Raw genomic sequence first — 8500 nt, forward strand, 5'->3', positions numbered from 1 at the left:
TGGGCTTGTGGAATGATTATGTTTTTATCTGCATTAAAATATATAACTTTAAAGGTAGTAAAAAATATGACCGTTTTTATGTCATTGATTTTAATTTTGCAAAGGTTTACTGAAATGGGCCTTCTTTCCATCTTTAAAAGCCCATAACTTGGTCAAATGAACTCGGATTTCGATATGGCATACCTTTATAGGCTTGTGGAATGATTACGTTGTTATCTGTATTAAAATATATAACTTTAAAGGTAGTAAAAAATATGACCGTTTTTATGTCATTGATTTTAATTTTGCAAAGGTTTACTGAAATGGGCCTTCTTTCCATCTTTAAAGCCCATAACTTGGTCAAATGAACTCGGATTTCGATATGGCATACCTTTATGGGCTTGTGGAATGATTATGTTTTTATCTGCATTAAAATATATAGCTTTAAAGGTAGTAAAAAATATGACCGTTTTTATGTCATTGATTTTAATTTTGCAAAGGTTTACTGAAATGGGCCTTCTTTACATCTTTAAAAGCCCATAACTTGGTCAAAAGGACTCGGATTTCGATATGGCATACCTCTATGGGCTTGTTTAAGAATTATGTTGTTATCTGCATTAAAATATATAACTTTAAAGGTAGTAAAAAATATGACCGTTTTTATGACATTGATTTTAATTTTGCGAAGGTTTACTGAAATGGGCCTTTTTTCCATCTTTAAAAGCCAATAACTTGGTCAAATGAACTCGTATTTCAATATGGCATACCTTTAGGGGCTTGTGGAATGATTTTGTTGTTATCTGCATTGAAATATTAAACTTTAAAGGTAGTAAAAAATATGACCGTTTTAATGTTATTGATTTTAATTTTGCAAAGGTTTACTGTAATGGGCCTTCTTTACATATTTATACGATTTAGCGTCGCTTGTGAACGGTTGTGTTTACTCTTGTGCTCTGAATTTTTTGTCTATTCTGTGATTTTTTGCGAGTGTTTTGTGTTTGTTTATTAACAAAGCTTAGTCTAACCGCTGGGTTAGTGTGTTTAGTGTTTTTTACTAGATCTCCCAGTGATTATAGTTATTTTAACATTTATATTAGATTTGTTTAATCTACTAGCTTTGTTAGTGTAATTCTTATACTCACTAAACTTGCTAAAACTCTTCGATTCTCACTCTCTCTCCCGCTCTATATTACAACTGTAACTTAAACTCTCTCTGAACCTGCCAAATTTCTGGTAGACTTTTGGTGTGCTATTCTCTTGTCTCTCTCTCTCTCTCTCTCTCTCTCTTGCTTGCTTTACATTGTAACTGTTCCTGCGTAAAGTTGTCAGTGTCCCACAAGCAACGCTCAATCGATAGAAGATTTTTTCTCTCGTGCTCTCTTACGTTTAAATTATTACGCGATCTCGCGATCTCGCGCTCTTATTTTTTTTCGTGTTTTGTGCCTTTGTGGTTTTGGAATTTGATCCCAGTGCCAAATTTACTCGAGGTATTTTTCATATATTATTCTATTTTATTTAATCTCCTTAAAATGGCTCTTGTCTGCTCTAAGAAAAATTGTACTCTTTCGACTTCAACTAAAGACCCTTTTATTTTCTGCTGGCTCTGCGAGTCGATAATGCACGTTAAATGCGCAGGATTTACTGGTAGAGTCAAAGACTTTATTGATCAGAATTCTGGACTCATGTGGTCATGTGGATCGTGCAAGGAAATGGTTGTTGAGATGAGCGGCTTTATGAAGCAGACTCGAGACAGCCTTTTGAATCTCTCTGGTGCTTTTTAACAGCTCAATGAGGGGTTCAATTCCGTTTGTGCCCAATTTAATAATAAAAAATTACTAACTGAGTCGCCTAAACGTAAAAAAACCAGCTCAGCGGCAGTTAATACGGTCACGGTATCCACCCCAAATCCGAACTTGGTGGCTGCAGCAGTCTCTGTTGACACTGTGGTAAGTGAACCTACTGCGCCTATGGATACAGCTGTTTTAGGTGAAGTCACTGCTTCTCGAAGTCGGGTGGTAAATAAACCTTCAGTGCCGACTACGGTGCCGACCGTACCTATAGGTACAGAAGTTACCGTTTCTGGCTCTCAGCTTAGTGAGGTGCAATCTGCTGCTGGGGGTCGTAAGAAATTATCAGTTGTTCCACAAAGAAAACAATTATTTGTTTCGAGATTCACCCCAGATACCACATCTGAGGATGTTTTGGAATTTATTCGTGAAAAATTGCCATCCGAGAATATTTCAGTGGAACAATTTAGATTTTCATATGCTCGTAGTATATCGTCGTTTAAAATATTTGCTCCGCCTGATGTGTTTAAGGTACTACTTTCTGAAAGCTTTTGGCTTAATGATGATTTAGTAATAAAAGAATTTGTTCCCAATAAACCGAGAACAAATAACAGACCTTCCACGGCGCCAAAAAACTAAAAAGTTTATTTTTGGCCTATCAAAATGTTAGGGGACTAAATATGAAGCTACCCAAGCTTTATGCTGACTCCTCTGCATTTACTGCTGATATTTTGGCTTTTACGGAAACTTGGTTGAAGCCAGAGATATCTGACAATGAAGTTCTGTCAAACAATTTTAATGCCTATAGGACCGATCGCTCCTCACGTAGGGGAGGCGGTGTGCTGATTGCCGTTAGCACTAGCCTAACTTCCAAGAGAATTCACTCTGATACTCCTAATGAAATTGAATTTGTTAGTGTGAAAGTTTCCTTGCAATCATTCTCAATATTTGTTACATGCTCCTATATTCCACCTGGCTCTGATTTAATAATTTATGAGCACCACCTGTCTGCGATAAAATCTGTTCTATCCCTTCTTTCTAACAGTGACCTTTTGATTGTTTTGGGTGACTTTAATCTCCCTGGTATTTCTTGGTCTCCTCCTACTGACTCACTAGTCGCTATACCTCTATCCGCCCATGATTTTGTTGATGGTCTTCTAGAATTATCGTTACAGCAAGTAAGCTTTATACGGAATTCATTAAATAGACAACTAGATCTTGTGTTTGTTTCAGACCCGTCTGAAGTCACGGTATCTAGAATTGACGCTCTTGTTGTACCTGAAGACCAATATCATCCAACAATGGAATTGACAATCTGCCTCCCATGCGTTGATACCCTCTCTCCTTTAGTTTCTCAAACTAAAGTGAGATGTTTCCGAAAATGTAACTTTAAAAAACTTAACGACATGATTTCTCAATATAATTGGACAGAATTGTACAATTGTATGGATATTGAAAGCGCCACTGAACACTTCTATATAGTGTTAAATACCTTTTTTAATGAATGCGTTCCTGATAGGTTTCCTTCAAAGACAAACAGGCCACCTTGGTTTACCAATGCGCTTCAAAGACTTAAAAACCTTAAGACAAACACTTATAAAAAGTATAAGAAATCGGGTAAGCCATCTGATTTTTCGAAATATGTGGTGGCTCGATCGGATTTTAATGTTCTTAATAGTCATTGCTATTCTATGTATTTAAGTCGATGTAAATTTGAATTCTCAAATGATCCGAAGCAGTTTTATAACTTTGTCAATGCCAAGCGTAAGTCGTCAGCATTGCCTTCATCGGTACGTTTTAACTCAATGGAGGCATCAACGGATTCTGAAATTGCTGATTTATTTGCCGAGTTTTTCCAAACTACTTATAGTTCGGCTGCTTGGTCAAATTCTAACTACCCTAATCCCTTAAATAAGGCAAATTGTATCTTTACCCCTGAAATTACGGAAATTTCTCTCGTAAGAGACTTAGAAAAAACAACGCCAACTTATTCTCCCGGTCCTGATGGACTCCCCGGGTGTGTGCTTAAGTTTTGTGCGTCAACCATATGTAAACCGATTCTTAAACTTTTTAATTTGTCTATTTCATCGTCAGTTTTTCCTACTATCTGGAAGGACTCTTTTATCATTCCACTTCACAAAAAGGGTGCGAAGACGGATGCCCAGAATTACAGAGGTATTTCTAAATTGTTGGCAATTCCTAAAGCATTTGAACGTATTATTACTTCTCATTTGCAACATTTATGTTCCTCGCTAATATCACCGTGTCAGCATGGTTTTGTTAAGCGAAGATCGACCACTACCAACCTTCTGGAATTGTCATCTATTGTAATAAATAGATTTAAGAATAAAATGCAGACTGACGTTATATACACTGATTTTAGTAAGGCCTTTGACTCTGTCAACCACTCTCTTCTCTTATTCAAATTAAATCAGCTTGGGTTTCCATGTAATCTATTAACTTGGATTTCAAGTTATTTGAATGGTAGGACTCAGAGGGTTATATTCAAGAACGCTGCCTCAAAACTGATCTATGTGACATCTGGAGTGCCTCAGGGTAGTCATTTGGGCCCTTTGCTGTTTACTTTGTTTATTAACGATCTTCCCTCTATCATAACACACTCTCGTGTACTAATGTATGCTGATGATGTTAAGCTTTGTTTATCACATAATGATATAGCGTCGGGTTTCAACTTACAGTCAGATATGGATTGTTTTCAGGGATGGTGTGAGTATAACCTTTTAAATTTGAACTGCCTTAAATGCAACGTTATGACTTTTCATAGAGGTACTCCTACTTTTGTTAGTTACTCTCTTCAAAATACGCCACTCGACCGTATATATTCAGTTAATGACTTAGGCGTTCTTCTGGACCCAAAACTTAAATTTGACTGCCACATAATGTCCACTGTCAGCAAGGCCATGAGTGTTCTTGGGTTTATAAAGCGTTGGTCAAAAGAATTTGATGACCCTTATACAACCAAATTATTATTTACCTCCCTTGTCCGTCCTATTTTGGAATATTGTTCTTTGGTTTGGAGTCCACAATACCAAGTGCATATTGACCGTATTGAGCCGGTACAAAAAAAATTTCTTCTTTTTGCCCTTCGTAGTTTGAACTGGGATCAAAACATAAGGCTACCTTCCTATCAGAGTAGATTACTATTGCTTAATTTACCTACCCTTGCAAATCGTAGAACAATGCTTGGTACTATTTTTATGCAAAATCTTATAAGAGGTGAAATTGATTCTGTAGAACTTGTAAACCGCCTAACTTTCAATGTTCCTGTTAGACTAACACGAAATTATTATCCCCTAAATTTGCCACGATGTACATCTAATTTTTGTCTGCACGAGCCCTTTCGCGTTCTATGTAATAATTATAACAACCTTTATCATTTAATTTGCACTTCAACTTCTATCCCGGTATTAAAAACTAATATTTTAACTCATTTGCTTCTTTCTTAGATGCTTCTTTTATTTTCATTTGTGTCCCGTCTCTATTTGTTTTTTGTATCTTCCTCGCGAACTCGTATTTTTTGCCCAAATTGATAAAAGGGCCCCGCGCGTAACAAGCACGTGCTTGGTGTCGTTGGGCCACTTGTTTGTACTGCTCGTAGTGCATCAACGTCCATCATATATATATATATATAAAAGCCCAAAACTTAGTCAAATGAACTCGGATTTCGATATGGCATACCTTTATGGGCTTGTGGAATGATTATGTTTTTATCTGCATTAAAATATATAACTTTAAAGGTAGTAAAAAATATGACCGTTTTTATGTCATTGATTTTAATTTTGCAAAGGTTTACTGAAATGGGCCTTCTTTCCATCTTTAAAAGCCCATAACTTGGTCAAATGAACTCGGATTTCGATATGGCATACCTTTATAGGCTTGTGGAATGATTACTTTGTTATCTGCATTAAAATATATAACTTTAAAGGTAGTAAAAAATATGACCGTTTTTATGTCATTGATTTTAATTTTGCAAAGGTTTACTGAAATGGGCCTTCTTTCTATCTTTAAAAGCCCATAACCTGGTCAAAAGGACTCGGGTTTCGATATGGCATACCTCTATGGGCTTGTGAAATGATTATGTTGTTATCTGCATTAAAACATATAACTTTAAAGGTAGTAAAAAATATGACCGTTTTTATGTCATTGATTTTAATTTTGCGAAGGTTTACTAAAACGGGCCTTCTTTACATCTTTAAAAGCCCATAACTTGGTCAAAAGGACTCGGATTTCGATATGGCATACCTCTATGGGCTTGTTTAAGAATTATGTTGTTATCTGCATTAAAATATATAACTTTAAAGGTAGTAAAAAATATGACCGTTTTTATGTCATTGATTTTAATTTTGCAAAGGTTTACTGAAATGGGCCTTCTTTACATCTTTAAAAGCCCATAACTTGGTCAAAAGGACTCGGATTTCGATATGGCATACCTCTATGGGCTTGTTTAAGAATTATGTTGTTGTCTGCATTAAAATATATAACTTTAAAGGTAGTAAAAATATGACCGATTTTATGACATTGATTTTAATTTTGCGAAGGTTTACTGAAATGGGCCTTTTTTCCATCTTTAAAAGCCAATAACTTGGTCAAATGAACTCGTACTTCAATATGGCATACCTTTAGGGGCTTGTGGAATGATTTTGTTGTTATCTGCATTAAAATATATAACTTTAAAGGTAGTAAAAAATTTGACCGTTTTAATGTTATTGATTTTAATTTTGCAAAGGTTTACTGTAATGGGCCTTCTTTACATATTTAAAAGCCCAAAACTTAGTCAAATGAACTCGGATTTCGATATGGCATACCTTTATGGGCTTGTGGAATGATTATGTTTTTATCTGCATTAAAATATATAACTTTAAAGGTAGTAAAAAATATGACCGATTTTATGTCATTGATTTTAATTTTGCAAAGGTTTACTGAAATGGGCCTTCTTTCCATATTTAAAAGCCCATAACTTGGTCAAATGAACTCGGATTTCGATATGGCATACCTTTATAGGCTTGTGGAATGATTACGTTGTTATCTGCATTAAAATATATAACTTTAAAGGTAGTAAAAAATATGACCGTTTTTATGTCATTGATTTTAATTTTGCAAAGGTTTACTGAAATGGGCCTTCTTTACATCTTTAAAAGCCCATAACTTGGTCAAAAGGACTCGGATTTCGATATGGCATACCTCTATGGGCTTGTTTAAGAATTATGTTGTCATCTGCATTAAAATATATAACTTTAAAGGTAGTAAAAAATATGACCGTTTTTATGACATTGATTTTAATTTTGCGAAGGTTTACTGAAATGGGCCTTTTTTCCATCTTTAAAAGCCAATAACTTGGTCAAATGAACTCGTACTTCAATATGGCATACCTTTAGGGGCTTGTGGAATGATTTTGTTGTTATCTGCATTAAAATATTAAACTTTAAAGGTAGTAAAAAATATGACCGTTTTAATGTTATTGATTTTAATTTTGCAAAGGTTTACTGTAATGGGCCTTCTTTACATATTTAAAAGCCCAAAACTTAGTCAAATGAACTCGGATTTCGATATGGCATACCTTTATGGGCTTGTGGAATGATTATGTTTTTATCTGCATTAAAATATATAACTTCAAAGGTAGTAAAAAATATGACCGGTTTTATGTCATTGATTTTAATTTTGCAAAGGTTTACTGAAATGGGCCTTCTTTCCATCTTTAAAAGCCCATAACTTGGTCAAATGAACTCGGATTTCGATATGGCATACCTTTATAGGCTTGTGGAATGATTACGTTGTTATCTGCATTAAAATATATAACTTTAAAGGTAGTAAAAAATATGACCGTTTTTATGTCATTGATTTTAATTTTGCAAAGGTTTACTGAAATAGGCCTTCTTTCCATCTTTAAAGCCCATAACTTGGTCAAATGAACTCGGATTTCGATATGGCATACCTGTATGGGCTTGTGGAATGATTATGTTTTTATCTGCATTAAAATATATAACTTTAAAGGTAGTAAAAAATATGACCGTTTTTATGTCATTGATTTTAATTTTGCAAAGGTTTACTGAAATGGGCCTTCTTTACATCTTTAAAAGCCCATAACTTGGTCAAAAGGACTCGGATTTCGATATGGCATACCTCTATGGGCTTGTTTAAGAATAATGTTGTCATCTGCATTAAAATATATAACTTTAAAAGTAGTAAATAATATGACCGTTTTTATGACATTGATTTTAATTTTGCGAAGGTTTACTGAAATGGGCCTTTTTTCCATCTTTAAAAGCCAATAACTTGGTCAAATGAACTCGTATTTCAATATGGCATACCTTTAGGGGCTTGTGGAATGATTTTGTTGTTATCTGCATTAATATATTAATCTTTAAAGGTAGTAAAAAATATGACCGTTTTAATGTTATTGATTTTAATTTTGCAAAGGTTTACTGTAATGGGCCTTCTTTACATATTTAAAAGCCCAAAACTTAGTCAAATGAACTCGGATTTCGATATGGCATACCTTTATGGGCTTGTGGAATGATTATGTATTTATCTGCATTAAAATATATAACTTTAAAGTAGTAAAAAATATGACCGTTTTTATGTCATTGATTTTAATTTTGCAAAGGTTTACTGAAATGGGCCTTCTATCCATCTTTAAAAGCCCATAACTTGGTCAAATGAACTCGGATTTCGATATGGCATACCTTTATAGGCTTGTGGAATGATTACTTTGT

The sequence above is a fragment of the Drosophila suzukii genome (assembly GCF_043229965.1).
Source record: "Drosophila suzukii chromosome X unlocalized genomic scaffold, CBGP_Dsuzu_IsoJpt1.0 scf_Xc, whole genome shotgun sequence".
Taxonomy (NCBI): Eukaryota; Metazoa; Arthropoda; class Insecta; order Diptera; family Drosophilidae; genus Drosophila; species Drosophila suzukii.